General features: G+C 43.6%; 1 protein-coding gene across 6 annotated transcripts in view; it reads right to left on the bottom strand.

Moving 5' to 3' along the window:
* Nucleotides 1-17295, bottom strand: part of TEX2 (testis expressed 2) — a 94785-nt gene that overhangs the window by 56628 nt on the left and 20862 nt on the right. The window lies entirely within an intron of this gene.

Here is a 17295-nt window from a genome sequence, read left to right as displayed (position 1 = left end):
TCTGAGGCTTAGCAGCTCGCTGGAGAGAGGACAGACACCTGAAGAGCTGGGCAACAGAACAAAAGATACCAAGCCCACCTTGCGACATCTAGTACATGACCTCTCTCCCTATTCACTTACGACCCATTTACTGGGTGGCAGGCATCACAATGCACCCTACAAGATTGAAATTAACACTATGATCTGGAAAGAGTCCCTGTCAAAAGAGTTAAAACATACTTGAGGAGTGGACTTCAGGAATTCTGAGGAGGGTGAGACCAGTCGGGGAGGCAGGACATTTGCTCCATCTCTTAAACTGATAAGGAGGTTGCAACAGAGTGAGCATGATTAGAAAGAAGGGTCAGAGGCACAAAGATGAGCATCAGGAGGGTGCGTCCTGCCACATGAGTGTATTCTCCACCTCCAGGTGGAAGGCGGGACAGTGGCGACCATCAGGACAAGAAAGGCACCGTGGGCGAGTGAGTGCAAAGGGCAGCCTTGGGACGAGGAAACAGGGCTTCTGGCACTTGCTCCTTTTCCAGCTCACTCTCTGGGACCTTGGAAGAGCCAAGACCTCTCTGGGTCTCAGAATCTTCATCTGTAAAATGGGAGGTCATGAGTCATTTCCTGGCCTAAACCCTATGTTTATATTCCCAGGTGATGTTCACAGCCGAACATAACACACTTATACAAGTAATATATCATAGACCAGCAATTTTCAACAGGTGTGCAGCAAGAATTTGTAAAACATGCACTACCTGACCATTTAGTCAGGGGCACTGACCTCTTTTCCCTAAGATTGTCAAATTAAAAAAAAAAATGACAACAGACAACACAATAATAGCTGTCTGGTTGAGTGAATCAAAATTATGCCTATTTTTTGTCAGATTAGCAAAAAATATGTTTTTTGTAGTGTCACAGAATTATAGTAATTAGTTTACGTTTACCATGAGATAAAAAAGGTTGAAAAATCGCTGCCACAGGCAGTTGACATTATGGTGCTTGTCTGTTTTCTTTCATTTGAAGGACTTCTACATTTAAGTCTTCTGCCAGATGTTCAAGTTCAAAATGCTGGCAACTGATAGCACTGACAAGAGAAAAGGTGAATGGGGGGCGGGGGAGGAGCAGGAAACAGTGATCCTGAATCACTACAAACAATCTAACGATGACAAGAACTGCAGTTCGAGGGTCCAGTCATAACCAGGACACATCTGAAACCTCACATTCTCAGTACCAATGCTCCAGAGAAATGATTTTCATAAAAGCTTTCTAAAAGAGTTTTGCCCATGGGCTTTCATGACCCTGAGGCTCTCCTATCCTCACTGGATCCAGGAAAGGGGAATGATCTCTATCCATCTGGCAAAGCAATTTAAACCCAGGAACCGGCGACTGCCGGAGGAGGGGACTCCAACAGATTCACAGTGCTCTGCAGAGCGAGAAAGATGAAGTGAGCTTGAAAGACACAGCCTTGGGTCCAGGGCAATCCTTCCCTGTAATCTTTAAGCCAACAGGCTTGTAGGCTTAGTAAGAAGAAAAATACCAAGCGCAACACTTATTTTTCATTTAACTGTCACCTAGTTTTATAAGGGTAATTTAAAAAGAAAATTATAGAGGTAATTTAAAAAGAAAGTTTGGTACTTGACAATTCTCAGTAGGTTGAAAAATAAGCGTCATTTAAATTGCTTTAATAACATAAAGGGTGATCTGTAAGGCTCTGCTGCTGTGAGGCTGCCTCACAGGTAGTGGTGGCTGCAAGTGAAGCTGGCTGTGGGCACAGGTACCAACAGAGACATCACACAGTTTGGGGGCTGAACAGTATGAGTTGGTCCTTTGGGGAACGAGGTGAAAGGTGGAGAGGCCCAGCTGTAGTTGCAGGCAGCATGGGCCTGGGAATCCTCAGGCAAGATCACACCCAGTCCAGGCCAGAAGGGAAAACAGCAGTGTGTCCGAGGGCCTGAGATGAGGGCAGCCCAAGCAAGGCCCCAGGGCACAGTGAGCTAGGCCCCTGGTGGCCCGACCTGGGCAGAGGCCTACATGTTCCATCCTCCTCCACACAGGGAGGCCCCCGGGCCTGCTGGTTAAAGGGCCCCTGCTCATCTCTGACTAGACTGTCTCGAGGTCTGGGTCAGCCAGCAGGGCCCAAGGTGGGGAAGGCAGTCTGGCTCACCACCGCTATGGCAAGCTGCATTGTATCGCGGAGGATGTCTTAACAACTCTTACCTGTGCATTTTTAAATAGAATTTGGTTTTATAAAAAGTCAAAAGAGGCCTTCAAAACTTCATTTTTCCACCTTGCTGCAGAAGCAACAGTGAATCTGGTCAAAACCAACCATGGTAGGAAGGTCTAATTTAGCCTAAAAATCAAGTACATCTTCACAGTTATCCCTTGATTCATTTAAATTCAATAAAGCAGCTGAAAATTGCCAGCAGCCATTCTAATCTGTTAATACTCCACCTCATAAACAAAAATCAATATCCACATTGCGGATAATGAACTAGCTCTAGCCTTAGTTTCATTTAAAAAAGGGAAAGAGAGAAAAGAAAGTAGTACTCCACTTCCAGTACAGGCAATCCTCCCAAGGCACTTAGACCCTGATGGTTAGAAACACAGGACTCCTCTTCCATTAGCAGGCTCTCGCAAAGCCTCTTCCAACCTAGCAGGGGGCTGCACCGCACAGAACACGGCACGGGGTTTACGCCACTGGGAAACAACAGATTCACCCTTTGGCCACTGCTCCAGCTTCTACCTGCCACGAGGCAGGCCCACTTGGGAAGAGGGCTACATCCCTGAAGGATAAAGGTGTTCAAAAGCAACAACACAATTAGAATTTTGCTTTCCAGACTGCTAGATGGTTCTAATAATAAGACCCAAATTCAGTTCACAGTAACACATTTAAAACCAGGCCAGGCCTCCAGCACAACTGCACAGGCCACTACGGAGGTTTGCAAAAGATAACGCCAGTGCCCATCCACGGGAGGGCAAGGGGGACCCGAGGAGACAACAGATGGATATCATACAGTGCGTCTAGAGGAAAGCAAAAAACCCGTAAGGTAATGAAATCTCAGGACACGTATGCCCAGATCACAGGGGCTAATCAAGTAATGAGGTCTGGGAATAATTTTTACTTTTTTTTTTTTTAAGCAGAAAAGTCATTGTGTGAGTTAGGGGGAAGAGATGTAGAGAAAAGAATATTGCAGATGTGAAACAACAGCTCAGGGAAAGGCATGAGATGGGAACAGTCAGTCAAATCAGAACAAGAGGGTTGCGAACAACTAGTTTAGCTACAGCTGAGGGGCTGCACTGCGGGTGTGGGAGGAAAATTAGTATTTGAGTCATTAGTATTTGAAGGGCAGGGAATGAATCAATCTATAGTTTAAAACCTTTAAAGCCTAAGTGTTTTTATTTACATGCATTTAAACCTTAGGGACCAGAACCACAGTAGGTTCCTGAGAAGTCTGAAGTCTGCATGTAAACATTTGTTTCAGGTGAGTAAAAGCCTGAAACCCAGAGGACTGTGGTGCCCCAAATTCGGAAGGAGGATGAGAAAAGGGTAGAGGCTGTGGTCACAAAATGGTACATTTCAAAAGGTGATGCTCAAGGGGTCAAATGTTACCAACAGGTGAATTTGGGAAAGAGTGTAGATGTTCCTTATTCAGTTTTTAATTTAGCAACCATTTTAAAGTTTGAAATCATTCCCAAACTAAAACAACACAACAACAGAAAAAGCAGCATTCCTAAGCACCGTCTGGCTCGGACCTGCTGTCCTGTGCCGCCTCCGCCCCACTCCGATCAACCCCACCCGACAAAATGACCAACCCAGTTACAGGTAGTAACAGGAGGAAGCTGAAGTTTTACCATTCCCTGAATTTTCTAAACCTTATTTTGAAATAATTACAAAGTCTCAGGAAATTACAAAAGTAGCGCAGAGAGATCTCACTGTATCCTTTACCAGTCAATCATTCCTTATATGTTAAAGTCAAATAAATTCCAAGTGGTTAAGAAATCAGGTTTTAACCAGACTCCTAATTCACCCCTGTAAGAAAAATGCATTCCAACCGGCAGAGTGACGCATGTAAGGACTTTCTAATAGTTTTTCTAAAGGTCTTTAATGGTTAAATATAGGAAAGACATCATTGATAGATACTTTCCAGGCATTTCACCCAAAAGTTCAAATGGCCAATAAACAAACAAACAAAAAACTCAACTTACTAAAATCAACAGAGTTGGAAAACAAATCAATGAAATAATTTTGGTCCTCAAATTCCATCATTAAAATATAATGTGTGATGCTGTCAAGGACATGTTGAGAGAAATCCTCTATTACACTAATGGTTGGAATATAATTAGTAAAACTTTTCCGAAACCAATTTTGCAATAACTACTAAGTATATCCACAATGTTCATATCTACATACCCACCAGGCCAAAGGCAGGGGGGAGGGGGGAGGGGGCATTAATGCTAGTTTTCTCTGTACAATAGGCTTATCAGTAATACTTTCTACTTTTTAATATTTCCAAATACTTTTGTAATCTGGAAACATTAAATGTAAAAAATGCACACCAGTCTTTAAAATAAAGTTGTTATCTTTAGAATTTAAAAGTGCACTAGCCTATCCCCCACATCTTACCCAGAGAAAACTAAAGCACAAAGAGTTTTTTATAAAGTAAATAACATCGCATGTATTATGTGATCTGTTTTTACATTCAAGATGAATAGTGAAATGTATCAATGAGGTCTTCGGCTTTAGTGCTACCAACTCAGTAGGAGTCTAACTTTTGGCAAATTATTTACCCTAAGCAAGTCTCCGTTTCTCAGTCTGTAAAATGAGAATGGCGAGACAGTTCAGAAGATGAAGCAGCAGCGATACATGCAAAGCACAGAGCATGGTCCCTGGTACAGAGTGAGCACGCCCCAAATGTTAACTGTTCTTGTAAGCACTTCCACAAGTCAAAAAAGATTCTTTTACACATAATGTTACATAGCTATGTAAAACTATCCCATAATCTAACCATTTCAACACAGGATACTACGAATATTCTGCTGTTACAAACAATGCTGTAATACTTCATGATGCTAGATATAACCATTGTCTCTGATCATTTCCTTCGTAAATATTTTTAGAAGTAAAATTACAGGATTGAATAGCATACATAAATTTTCCGTTCAAGTTTTTTAAAAACCCACAAAGTCAAGGTAATCATAAAGAACTTCAAAAACAGATGTATGCTGAGAAAAAGTGAAATTTTCTCCTACTCCCCCTGAAATCAACTATTTAGAATGTATCCTTCCAGTCCTTTCGTGTGTATTTACAGATACACGCAAACACACAAAGCTGCTCTTGTCTGTAGTGTTGAGATCATAAATGAGATCATACAATACACACGGCCTTGCAGGTTGCCTTTCACTTACTATTTCCTGGACTTCTTCCTGCAGCACACACATAAATCAATAGGCGTGCACACATACACTTTTATACACAGCACAGACATATCATCATCTACTTAATTATTCCTTTATCGATAGACATTTGAGTTTTTTTCCAGTTTCCAACATTAGAAATAATTCTGCCTAGAAAAGCCTTCCATGTACAATTCCTTCACCAGGCAAGTATGTCTGGAAACCATATTACTAGAAATGCAATTCATGGGTCAAAGAAAATACATATTTACAATTTTAAAACTGTCTTGCCAATTCATCCAATTTACCAATTTACACTCCTACCAACTGTGTATAAAGTGTCCATCTTGAACCCTTGTTGAGACTGAACGTTATCTTTAATGACTGCCCATCTGATGCATGGGGAAATGGCGCCCCAATGCCATTGATAATCATTTCAAGTTCTTCCCCATCTGTTTCTCTTCTTCTGTTAACTTGTCATCCATATTTCCTGCCCAAGGGTTTTTTCTTACTCACTTTATGTATCGTGAATAATTAACACTTTTTCTTTTGTATGTGCTGCGAATATTTTCCCCCACTTCTGGCACCTGCTCAGTCGGTGGTAGAGTCAGTCGCTGAAACTACATACCAAGTGACGCCATGGGGCGGCGGGGGCAGGAGCTCTGAGGACCAGACCCTCACCTGCCGGTGGTGGAGCCCATCAGCTTCACCTCCCGAGCTTTGGCTTCTCTCACTGCAAGCTGAGATGACCCTCCCCCACCGTCTTCCAGGAATTTTACAGAAAGCTCTAAATTCTCTAAGTCTATGACTCTACGATTCAATTTCCATGGAACAGAACCTACTTAGAGCTCCACTTTTCGATTTTGCACCAGAGGAATTCTTGGCAACTGCTCAAGTCAAGCAAAGGAAACCAGAGTGCACTTGAACTAATTAATGTGCTGAAGGCAATTAAGCAAAAATATTTTTCTAATAATGTTGAGACAGTTCATCTCACACTAACAAATATTTCTAGACCTTCCAGACTTGTATTGCTTATTGAGCCCAGCTGTAAAAACATTCCTTACTCCTGGTCACAGGTGTCTACTGAAGGACAGAATCTGAGGATGAGATGCAGACCATCAGCACCTGAGTGCGCCGTGGCAACAGAAAGCAGAGGTCAGCCCTCCAGCGTCCCACATCCCTTCCCCACCTGCTGCCAAACTGCACAAAAACTAGCTCCTGCCCAGGGGGCCTCTGCTCTGGCTGTGATAAGGACAGAACTCCAATGGGCTCTCTACCCCAACGCTTTGTTCTTTCTTACTCCACACAAACATCGCTCTAAGTACAGCCTCTTGGCTTCAACTTCTAGTGGAGTCAAACTACACCACCTCCAGGTTTCCACCACCTCTGCACAGTGGCGTGCAGAGCCCACCAGCAACCTTAAGGGACATAACTCCATGCCTCCATGCTCGCTCACCCAAAAAGGATCCTTCCTCCTCTATTGGGCTTTTTTTTTTTTTTTTTTAAATGGGGAGGACAGCAAGATACACAAAGAGCTGGCCTAGTTTTCAGGACCAAACCACCATCAGTATTTTCAGAGCAAGCCATCTGTACCACCCTGTCTAAATCATCAGCACTGCTATCTGCTGCCTGTGAGACATCCCCACCACCAGGCCCAAGTCACTACCACTGCCAGGACCCTCCGCGCCAGCTAGGGAGGGGATGGGAGGAGAAGGGTGGGTGGGGATTGCTGCAGACCACAGCCAGGAGGTGGTCCATACAGATCTGATCCATGTCCTTGCTATTTGCAGGAAATTCCTGAATTAGCTCATTGATTTCATAGGCAGATCCCCCCACTGGTATGATTCCAGGCCCTGTCTGTTATCCAGGACTCTGATTTTGTTTCCCTCCTTTCTCAAAGCAGACGGCCTTGCCCCTAAGTCACTATGAGAGTGGTAGGAGTTGCCATCTCGTCTCTAGTACCCAACCATACACACCAATCACTATTCCCATCCCTCAGTTAGAAATTCTTCTGTCCATTCTTCTCTACTCTCCACCCACACATGGACGCTATCCAAGTCCTAAGAGGCCTAATTCTAAACCCAGGCGACCCCTAGGTCCCCTTACTCCTGCCTACCCCAGCCCAACTCCACCCTCTTTCACATCTGACAAGGACCTGACTTCAAAGGTCATCTCTGATGTTCTCCTCTCCTTTATCCTCCAAAGCCCTTCAGTTCCCCAAGATGACCGAGTAGTTCTTTCATCACCTCACACCTCAGCATTTTTTCTGACCTCATCCCATGCCTCCGGTCTCCAGCCCACATGGCATTCTGCTGTTAAATACGTCTTTGAACACAACTCTCATGATTTCGCTCTCCTGCTCAAAAACCTATCACGTTCTTGTGTCTCATCTAATCTCTTTGGCTTTGAGGGACCCACATAATGCAGCCCTCTATCTACTCAACTTTATCTTCAGTTACTATCTGATGTGTTCCCAACATCCTGGTTGGGTCTGATGAGCCACTGGCTCATGGGAAAACCTGTTTCCTTCCAGCTTCATGTAACAGCTTGTTTCCTTCCCACCTCCATGTATGCGGCTCCCTGTACTGAAAATGCCTCCCCTCTGTCCTCTGCCTTGTCAAGGCCTAGCATCCTCCATAAAGGCAGTGAGGCTTGAACTGAAAGCCAGGCTTTGCCCCTGAACTACTCCAGCTTCTCAGCTGACCTCCTGACACACGAGTTAACTCCTCAGCCAAGAGCAGGTTGAGTTCCAGAAGTTCATCGGTAAGTCAACTGTTTGAAATTCAAAATCCATTGATCCCAAAGGAAAATAAATGGGAAATAGGTTCCTAGGCCCATGAAAGTTATGCAGTCCATACTATAACTTAACTACAGTACAAATGTACCTTTACCTTTTCAACTACAAAGAACCATCATTTAAAACAAAACTCAAAAGAAAAACGCACTCTGAGATGATAATACCAGGACCCTAGAATCAGGGCCCTGTGCACACCCCGGAAAACGACAGTCCTGGAGAGCACGAAGCCAAGGGCCCAGGGGATAAATCTGACACTTCCCATCCATCTGCCCTAACCAGACTTCTAGAGTCTGAACTCCAATTGCCAATGCAACCCAAGTCTGCTTTAATTCACGTGTGAAATGCTCCCGATCAATAGAAGCAAGACGCTGGAAAAGTACAGAGGAACTGGACCTGCCTGCCCCCGGACACACGGGAGCCCAGGTGGAAGTCAGAGGGACCCCTTCCTCCCAGGCCACTCCATGCAGCAGAGGGACTGCTTGCGTGACTTCCAAGCATCGCCATGGAAAAAGACATCAGGGAGAACATGGGAAAACATCTAATTTGTCCAGAAAACAAAGCAGAGCACACAGATAACTTCTAAAAATCATGCATAGAAACTTGGTGGCCACTCACCAACGGAGGTTAGGTTCTAAGGTCAGGGTAAAAAGCTACCTATAGCCAAAATTATCCCTGAGACTCTCTCTTTTTTTTCCTCCAATGTTATAAGAAATTTCATTTTTATTGATTAAAAACATGATTGTGCGTGTATACGTACAGGAAAATAGATTCAAATATTTGGATACTTTAAATACATACTTTATGTGACTTCATATGCTTGACATAAAAGAATCATGAGCCTCCCACTTAGGTGACCTTGCATAGTCATTGTTGTGCCCATTCAAGTTTGAGAGACTTCAAGGCCAACTGAAGGGTAGATCTAAAGGAAAGACTGAATATGGGTTGGCCACTCACACCACTCTGCCCTTAGGGAGACTAACAAATCACTGTGGACAGGAGTTCTCAGGAACTCCTGCTTGCCTGCAGTGTTTACTCTACCTTGTTTTAATATTAAGCCTCTGCAACCTAATGTACATTAATAAATGTATCTGCTGAGAGGATTAAGGTGAAAGGTGGTTAGTTTTCTTAAGTGAGCTGAGAATCGGATGGGCCCCATTAGTGCACAGAAAAACCAGGTTAAGAACTCATAACACTGAACAGCTTCAGATCCCAGTTCCACTGTTTACCAGCAGGTGACCCTGGACAAGTTGCTGCAAAACGCCTTGTTTTCGTCATATGTAAATAAAATGGAGATAATAGGGCCTACCTCACAGGGGCTGCTGGGAAGTTAAGAAGTAACAACACTTAGCATATGTAAATTACTACTGTCAGCATCAGCCAGAGCTGCCCCCACAGCCAGTTACCCAGGGTGGAACAGACAGCTCATTTCCAGCCCTTTCTAATCCCCTGAACGAGAATGTCCTGCCTGATTTCAGGTTTAGTTCCGGCAGCCGTGGCCATTAAGAATGACAAACACAGAGGCAAAGTAGGAATATGGAGACGTCTACACACTGTAATACAGTGTAAAAAAGCAGAACTTGGGGTGATGTGCATACATCAAACACAATTACATAAAAAGAATGTACAATCTACAGGATCCTAAGAGACTACAGAGAATAAATAACAATAGTTGGTGCTATATTGTGAGTTATCTTTGTTTGCTTTTAGAATAAAGCTGGTTAAAAGGATTGTTTTAAAAATAAGGATACTGGAATCTGTAGTTTCACCAACCTCTTTTTTTCTCCTCCTGCCCCATGCTTGCCATATGTTTTGCAAAGTTCTAACAAATGATGTTTAACAGTAATTGATTAATTCTGTTTACATTTTTTCATTTCAATGCTGATTGAAATTTTATGCAACAATCCACATTAAAAGGTTCATAATAACATTATAAAATCAAATCACTGCTACAAGTGTGATAAGTAAGAAACAATCCAGTTGCTTTATTTGATACTCAAAGGCACTCACATTCAAGGTCAACCTGATTCTAGAGGCAGTGAGCACATTAGTTTGGAGAGTGAGACCAGATACCAGCTCCAGGAACAATGTCTATAGTTGGACCAATCCTGTCTCAGAAATTCCTATTATGTCATCCACAGCCAATCAGAATTTGGAATCAGTATGATACCATACAGATGTGTAATCCAAACAAAAGCAAGGAACCTTGATGATTTGGGTAGCTTTTATGTCCTTATCCCAGGTAAATGTATCGTTTCTACTAAGCCTTTAGAAATGAAAACGGCCCTCAGGCTGCCATGGGTTCCTTGGCAGATGAGATGCAAGACTGGAACTGCCATCCCGGGTCAGCTCCCCCAGCAGCAGACTGCAGGGGTACAACAGATCAGCCAGCCCTAACCACCCTCTTAATCCTAGTCCTCAAAGGGCGGATGCATTTTAGAATTGGGTGGAGGGGAGGTATGCCAGAAAATCCTAGAAAACCTCTACACACACACACACACACACACACACACACACACACACGACCCAGGTGCCCCTCCCCAGCTCAGGGCTTATATAATTGAGATGGGGAAATTGGAAGACATATTATTAGAATAACATTTCTCCAGTTCTCCACACAACAGCCTGTGTGTTCTCCCCACCCCCCAGGCTCCTCCACTACCATGGAATTGAGTCAACTTGGAATATTGGGAACACATTAGTTACTTAAACACACAAGAAAAAAAAGTGAAAGAATCACCAGGAACTCAGTTGGAAATGCAATAGCAACTATTACTGGGCACTAGTAACTAGTTAGTTAATCCAGTCTACACCTATATTAGAAAGCACCACTTTGGAAGCAATTGCTTTGTAAGAGGCTACTCCTTTGCACCTACACACACACACACACACACACACACACACACAAAGAACCTATTTCCATCAAGGTCCATCAATCAACTTCAGATACATTAAATGAGGACTCAGAGGTGGGCCAGTGCTTCCATGGGCACAGGACACAATCGGACTAGACTGAGTTCTGCTTCTGATCTTTGATACACTTACCTGCACTGTTTGTGTTGTGGCCTCATCTCCTGGGGCTGGCCCTAGCCCCTACCAACCCAGACCCAGGGTGCAGAGTTGACCCCAGCCAGGGCCGCCACAGCCGCCCATTCCTGAAAATCTGCTTCGTTGCTGTCTCAAGGCCCAAGGCAGGACAGAAGGCAGAAATGAAAAGAAAGTGGAATAAAAAAGAAACTTGGATGCACAAAGGAACAAGAGAAAAAGCTGTTTCATGGAAGATCAGGGAAAATAAGCACAAGTAGCATTTCATAACCAGAAATATGAGTACACAGCATGGAACTAAACTAATTCTGGAGGCACTGTAAACCTGACCGCCGTACAGGAACTCCATTGATGTTTCAAAGACATGAAGGCTATAAAGTTGTGATCCTGATGTTTTTCTGTTTACAGGCCCAATAACTGCCTCACAGCAGTGTCCTGGCCTTTCCAGCTGATTAGTGCCGAGTCTGTTGGTGGATTTTTTTTTCTTCTAGCTTACGTGCGTCTGCAGAGAGCACTCTCTGCCAAAGCAAAACACCAAAGCAGGAAAACTCTCTGGCGATCCACTTGCAATTAGGATCCCATTAAATCTCACTTGGATGACAACCAAAAGCACCTTGCCTGGGACAGCTGAAGCTACCAGGGAAAGGCCCCAGCTCAGGAGCAGTCTTTCTGGGTCTGGATTTCCTGATCTGTCCAATGAGGGCCACGAGGGTAAAACCCCACCCCTCAAGTTGTTGGGAGAAAGAGAAAATGGTACAGCATGTCATAAACTGCAAGGACTGGACACTGACAGCACAGAAATGCTGCTATAAGAAAGTGTGCCACTCTCTCCCCACGGAGGTGATGGAGTAAACCCCACCAAGGGAATATTATTACTTGTTCTCAAAAGACCCTATGTTTGGCAGTTATTCTTTTTAAATAAAGGTGTATCGTGGTTATTCTTTTCTTGAGAAAATACAAAGTTTTCCTCCAAAACCTTTATGACAGCCATTTGAACTTCCATGGTAAAGAACACTCTTTAGGTGCTAAGCAACACACGACCCAGTCAGCTGAAGCAGCAGGAATTGTGTCTTGGAAGAAGGGAGGGCCAAGCACCATAGAGACCCAAGTCAGACACAGTTCTGACTTGTGAGGATGTATAGGTAGGATTCTGAGCCAGACCTCTAAGGGCTTTACCAAAAATATCTCATTCAAGTCTAACAACTCTGTGAGGCAGGTAATATTATTTCCACATTTTACTGATGAGAAAGAGCCTAAAAGTGTTTTAGGAAACTACCAAAGTAACAAAGCTACCTACTAGCAGATCTAGGAGTCCTGCTCCAAGGCCATGATTCCCACCACCGTGCGACACTGCCTCCCTCAGGTACTTTCATGGACAAATCAGTCCAGAGCCAACAGAAGCGTTGCACAGATCCCTGGACTCCAAGAAAGAGCTCACACATTCAACATTTATTGAGCACTGGCCGCCTACCAAGCCCATCACTGAAAGACAGAGATCTTCACCCTACCTACCCAGAGGAGCATCAAATCTGGAGGAGCCCTGGCTCTACAGACAACTCAGGACAGCCCTAAGAAGTACTTTTAAAAAGTTGCAGTTGCCCTGGCCAGGTGGCTCAGCTGGTTGGAGCATCGTCTGTACACCAAAAGGTTGAAGGTTCGATCCTGGGTCAAGGCACATACCTGGGTTATGGGTTCAGCCCCCAGTAGGGGCACAGGATGCAGCCAATCAATGTTTCTCTCTCACATCAATGTTTCTCTCTTTCTTTTTTTCTAAGATCAGTGAACATGTCCTCAGGCGAGAATTAAAAAAAAAAGTAGTAATTCACAGAACAGGCTAAAAATACTTTAGTCTCTTTATTGTCATCAGTCCCTCAAAGCCTGCTTGGTATAACCATCAACCTATTAAAAAATATGCTCCATGCTTTGAAGACTTTCTCAAAGTACAGTAAACCACAGTGTACAACAAAGAGAAACCCAGCGGACCCTCAGCAGCCCTCAGTACTACCTACTTATCCCACCCCTCCAACTCACTGCTATGTGGAAGTAAATGCTCTATTGCATGAACTAAAATCATAACCCGCCCCACCCCGAAGTACTGCACCTCCCTCTTTGTGTGCATATGGGAACACACTTCCATCTGCAGGGAAGTTGGTGATAATCAGCTGGGACTTCACTGAGACACTAAGCGAAGCTGTATCAGATGAGGCTCCCTGAGAGGCCTCACCTCAACAAGAATATGGGTTGTAGCAAATGCTCAACCCACGTGACCCATTACCTGGTGAGTTTATTGATGCCTGTCTTCCCTTTTATACTGTCTGTTTCAGGCAGCTCCTACTGCAGATTCCCTATGTAAACTACTTGACAAAATATTCATCTAAATGTCTCAAGGTACTACCATGCAGAACTTAACTTTGAAAATGACACCTAGTGTCAGGTGGGCACTAGACTGATCGGGGTGACCACTTTGTAAGATATATAAGTGTCTAATCACTATGTTGTATACCTGAAACCAATATAATATTGTATGTCAACTAATTGAAAAAGAAATTTAAAAATAAAAAAAATAACACCTAGTTAAAAACAAACTCATTTTTTTCTTCAATGTACCATGCACATAAAACAAGCATTTGGAGTTTCTAAGAGATGTCTCTCTTAATTTCACAATTTATGCACTGTTACAGGCCTGTGTGCAGAAATACTTTAATGTAAGCCAAACCTATCTAGTAGGACACACAGAATTTAAGCTCTGATATCTGAGGTCATGATTTAGTATTCAGTACTTATCATTCGTAACCTGTGTTACAATTCACAAAGCAGCATTAACACTCGAGTAGCCCTCAGGGAGCTCAGAGAGCAGTTGGTGGGGAGAGACAATTAAATAATCAACGTAAGAGCTATGAAGGAACATGAAGGGTATCAAGAGATGACAGCCAGAGGGAGCAGCCGTCATGGAAGTGTCCCTGGAACAAGTGGGAACTGGGCTGGAGTTGGGCTGACATCTCAAGGATGAGTCACAGTTGGCTAAGGGTGGTAACACAGGCAGTCCAGAAGAGACAAGGGACCGAGGCAGATGCACAGTCTAATGGAGGAATCCAAAGAAGCCTCTTGGATGTAGTACATAGTGTTCGCAGCATGAAAGGGGAGCGGTGGACAAGGGCCAGGGCATTCCAGGCCTTAAAAGCCACATTGAGGAATTGGTCTGGATCCCAAGAGCAATGAGGAACTGAAAGGGTACTGTGTGTGGTCTGGAAGCAGCTACGAAGGTGATCGGATGAACACTCTGAAAAGTGCACTCTGGTGCGTGTGAAAGTGGACCCGACAGAAGCAAGCAGGTCCCGTTAGACTCTCACAACATTGCCGGTAAGCGACGGTGGTACCCGGACAAGGGAAGTGGCTGTGGAAATGAAAGGAGGGACTTGAGATAGAAGAGAAATGATGTGGGACTTTGTGGGTAGGATCTGGAAAGAGGAAGAAGGTGCTCTTAAGGACAAACCTTAGATTTTGGGCTTAAGACTTCAGGCTTATAAGAAGGACAGTGGTCTGTGGTCCCATTTACCAAGCGTGGGAATAACAGGAGGAACAGACTTGGGGGGACCGTCGTAGGTTCAGTCTGAGATGCCTTCGAGTCAAACACTTGAGGACCTCCAAGGGAGGATGTCAGAAGGATGTTAAATACTCTGGTTTAGTAACTGATACTATTCCATATCCTCCCAGACGGGAGACTAACAGTCCTTACAAATAACCTAAAACCAACAGAAAGAGAACTTGTTGGACGATTAAGTTATCTTCTTGTAATCAGGAACAGCTAACAATACTGTGCAAGAAACATGTATAAGAAAACCATTTCAGAAACGTCTGCGTAAGTTCAACTCTCTGGAGTACATCTTTCAAGAGAAATTCCATTCCATCTACTATTCTACACATAAAAAATCCTTTGACATTTGGCATCCTAATTTAAACTAGGCAGCAAAAAAATTAAAATACAATTCAATGCAATAAAACTAGGCAGAAATAAAATAAAACTAGGCAGCAAACACGAAACTTCAAAATGGAGGAGGAAAAAGAACTGTTCCCTAAAACAAGCAGTGAGGGTGTTTGCACATGAATAGCTCACTCTGCACGCACTAACTTTAACTCAAAATTGTGAGTTAAGAGTAAGAAAAGAGAATTCATTTCTACTGAAGATTTATGTCCCAAATACACCAACACAATCTTCATTTTACTCTCATAGCCCTTCGAAGCATGAATTGTGTTTCCACTCCCCAAGCGAGGAAACTAGAACACAGAGGTGAAGACAGTTGCCTTAAGGCCTCGTAACCAGTAGGGGCAGAACGGAGAACTCAGACAAGCCTGGGCGGCTCCGGCTCCCCTCTCCGATGCCCAAGACCAGAGAGGAAAGGAACAGCTATTATCCCCAGTCCCAGGGCGCATGTTGGGGTGTTTATTTCAAAAAGATTTTTTATGATCACCTGCAATTTTGCATTACATTCTTAGCCTCAAGATAATATTAACTTTCAAAGAGTTGTCTTTGTCAATTTAATCCTCTCTGCTTCAGCTCCTTAAACAAGTTTTATCTGGCTAGACATATAAACCACACTCAAGAGTTTTATAAGGTTAGTTATAATTTCTTATAAAACTCAGATTGAAATGTAAACTCCAATCTGGAAAAAAACAAATATTTGTTTTCCATCAAGTTTCAGTAGACACTGCATGTTTCCAGCCAAAATCCATTGAAACTATGGTGAATAAGCCACTCTAACTTACCTAAAAATTTTTTTAAAACTACCTATTCTTAAGTCAAATCCAGAACTTATTTTCCTGAAGAAAAAAATGCTGTGAGATACATTTCTTGCCAGGCAGCAAAAGCTTAATAACTTAATGATCAACCAAAAATTCTATGTGAGCTAATAAGAAACATTATATAGTCCTTACAAGTTCAAGTATATGTGTTATATAGAAATGGGACAATATGCAATGAAATCATGACAACTGAAAAGAAAAAACACAAACTAGTAAGTACACCAATTATACAGTGTTTGAAATTGTAAACGTCTGATACACTATAGGGATTAGAGCTTAACCATCTATAGAGACATACATATATACACACATACACACACATACATATATGTGTGTGTACAAAGCTCTTATCAACACATTTTAAAGTCTATTAACCTCCAGGTATCTTGGCAGCACTTCCTAATGTGGCAACGTGTGCCCAGAGCCCAGCCAGGGACACCCTGCAGGCACATGCTTAGGTAGGCCACTGGCTCATATCAGGCAAAATGCCTGAGATGACTCTGAAAGGGAAGGGGTGGAGCCAGAGATACCTAGGAGAGAAGGGAACATGAGGCAGGTGGCCTCGGGCAGATGAGGCAGGCGCCTGGCAGGGTGGAAAGAACAGGCATTTCCAACTCACACACACTGGGGCCAAACCCAGTTCTGCCCCTTCCCAGCTGGGAGAACTCAGGCAACTCACACAAGTTTTCTGAGCTTCGGAAAGATTTTCATCTACCAAATGGGAGAAATACACCATGTCCCCTCACGGCCTCTGTGTGGGGTGAAAGGAGGTCTACACAAGCCCCTGTGCAGGCTGCTTCTTGCATGGCTAGTTCCCTGCCTCCCTTGACTGGTACAGGGTCGGTTCCTGGTATACAAAGGGGCAGCGCTACCAGTAGGATGTCATGAGATTAGCAAGAAGATGTGCGGCAATGGGTCTGTCAATTGCAACCCTATACGAATACTGGTTATTAATATACCCGGGGACTGCAGGGCAACGGGAATAACTGTAGGGCTGATTAACAGATTCTGAACAAATGTTTTGAACAGTGGCGGCATCGCTGGCAGAAGTATACCGCCTTCCTAAAAGATAGTTTTATAATTTTGAGATTCATGCTTTAAAATGACATTCAGGAAAAATGTCTCAGGCTAACAGCTACAATTCTTCTCCCTGTACCCAGGCTACAGAATTCTGGGAATTTGGGTCCAAGCACAGGTCAGCTGGCCTTTGCATGTGATGACCATTCCAAGGAAAGCATTCAGGTTGTCAGACCTGCGGTGTGATGCAGAGCAGTGCGTGC

Source organism: Phyllostomus hastatus, unplaced genomic scaffold (assembly GCF_019186645.2).
Source record: "Phyllostomus hastatus isolate PE091 unplaced genomic scaffold, TTU_PhHast_1.1 phas_contig_210, whole genome shotgun sequence".
Lineage (NCBI taxonomy): Eukaryota > Metazoa > Chordata > Mammalia > Chiroptera > Phyllostomidae > Phyllostomus > Phyllostomus hastatus.
The sequence above is the reverse complement of the archived record's forward strand: the minus strand, read 5'-3'. Positions and strand labels throughout refer to the sequence as shown.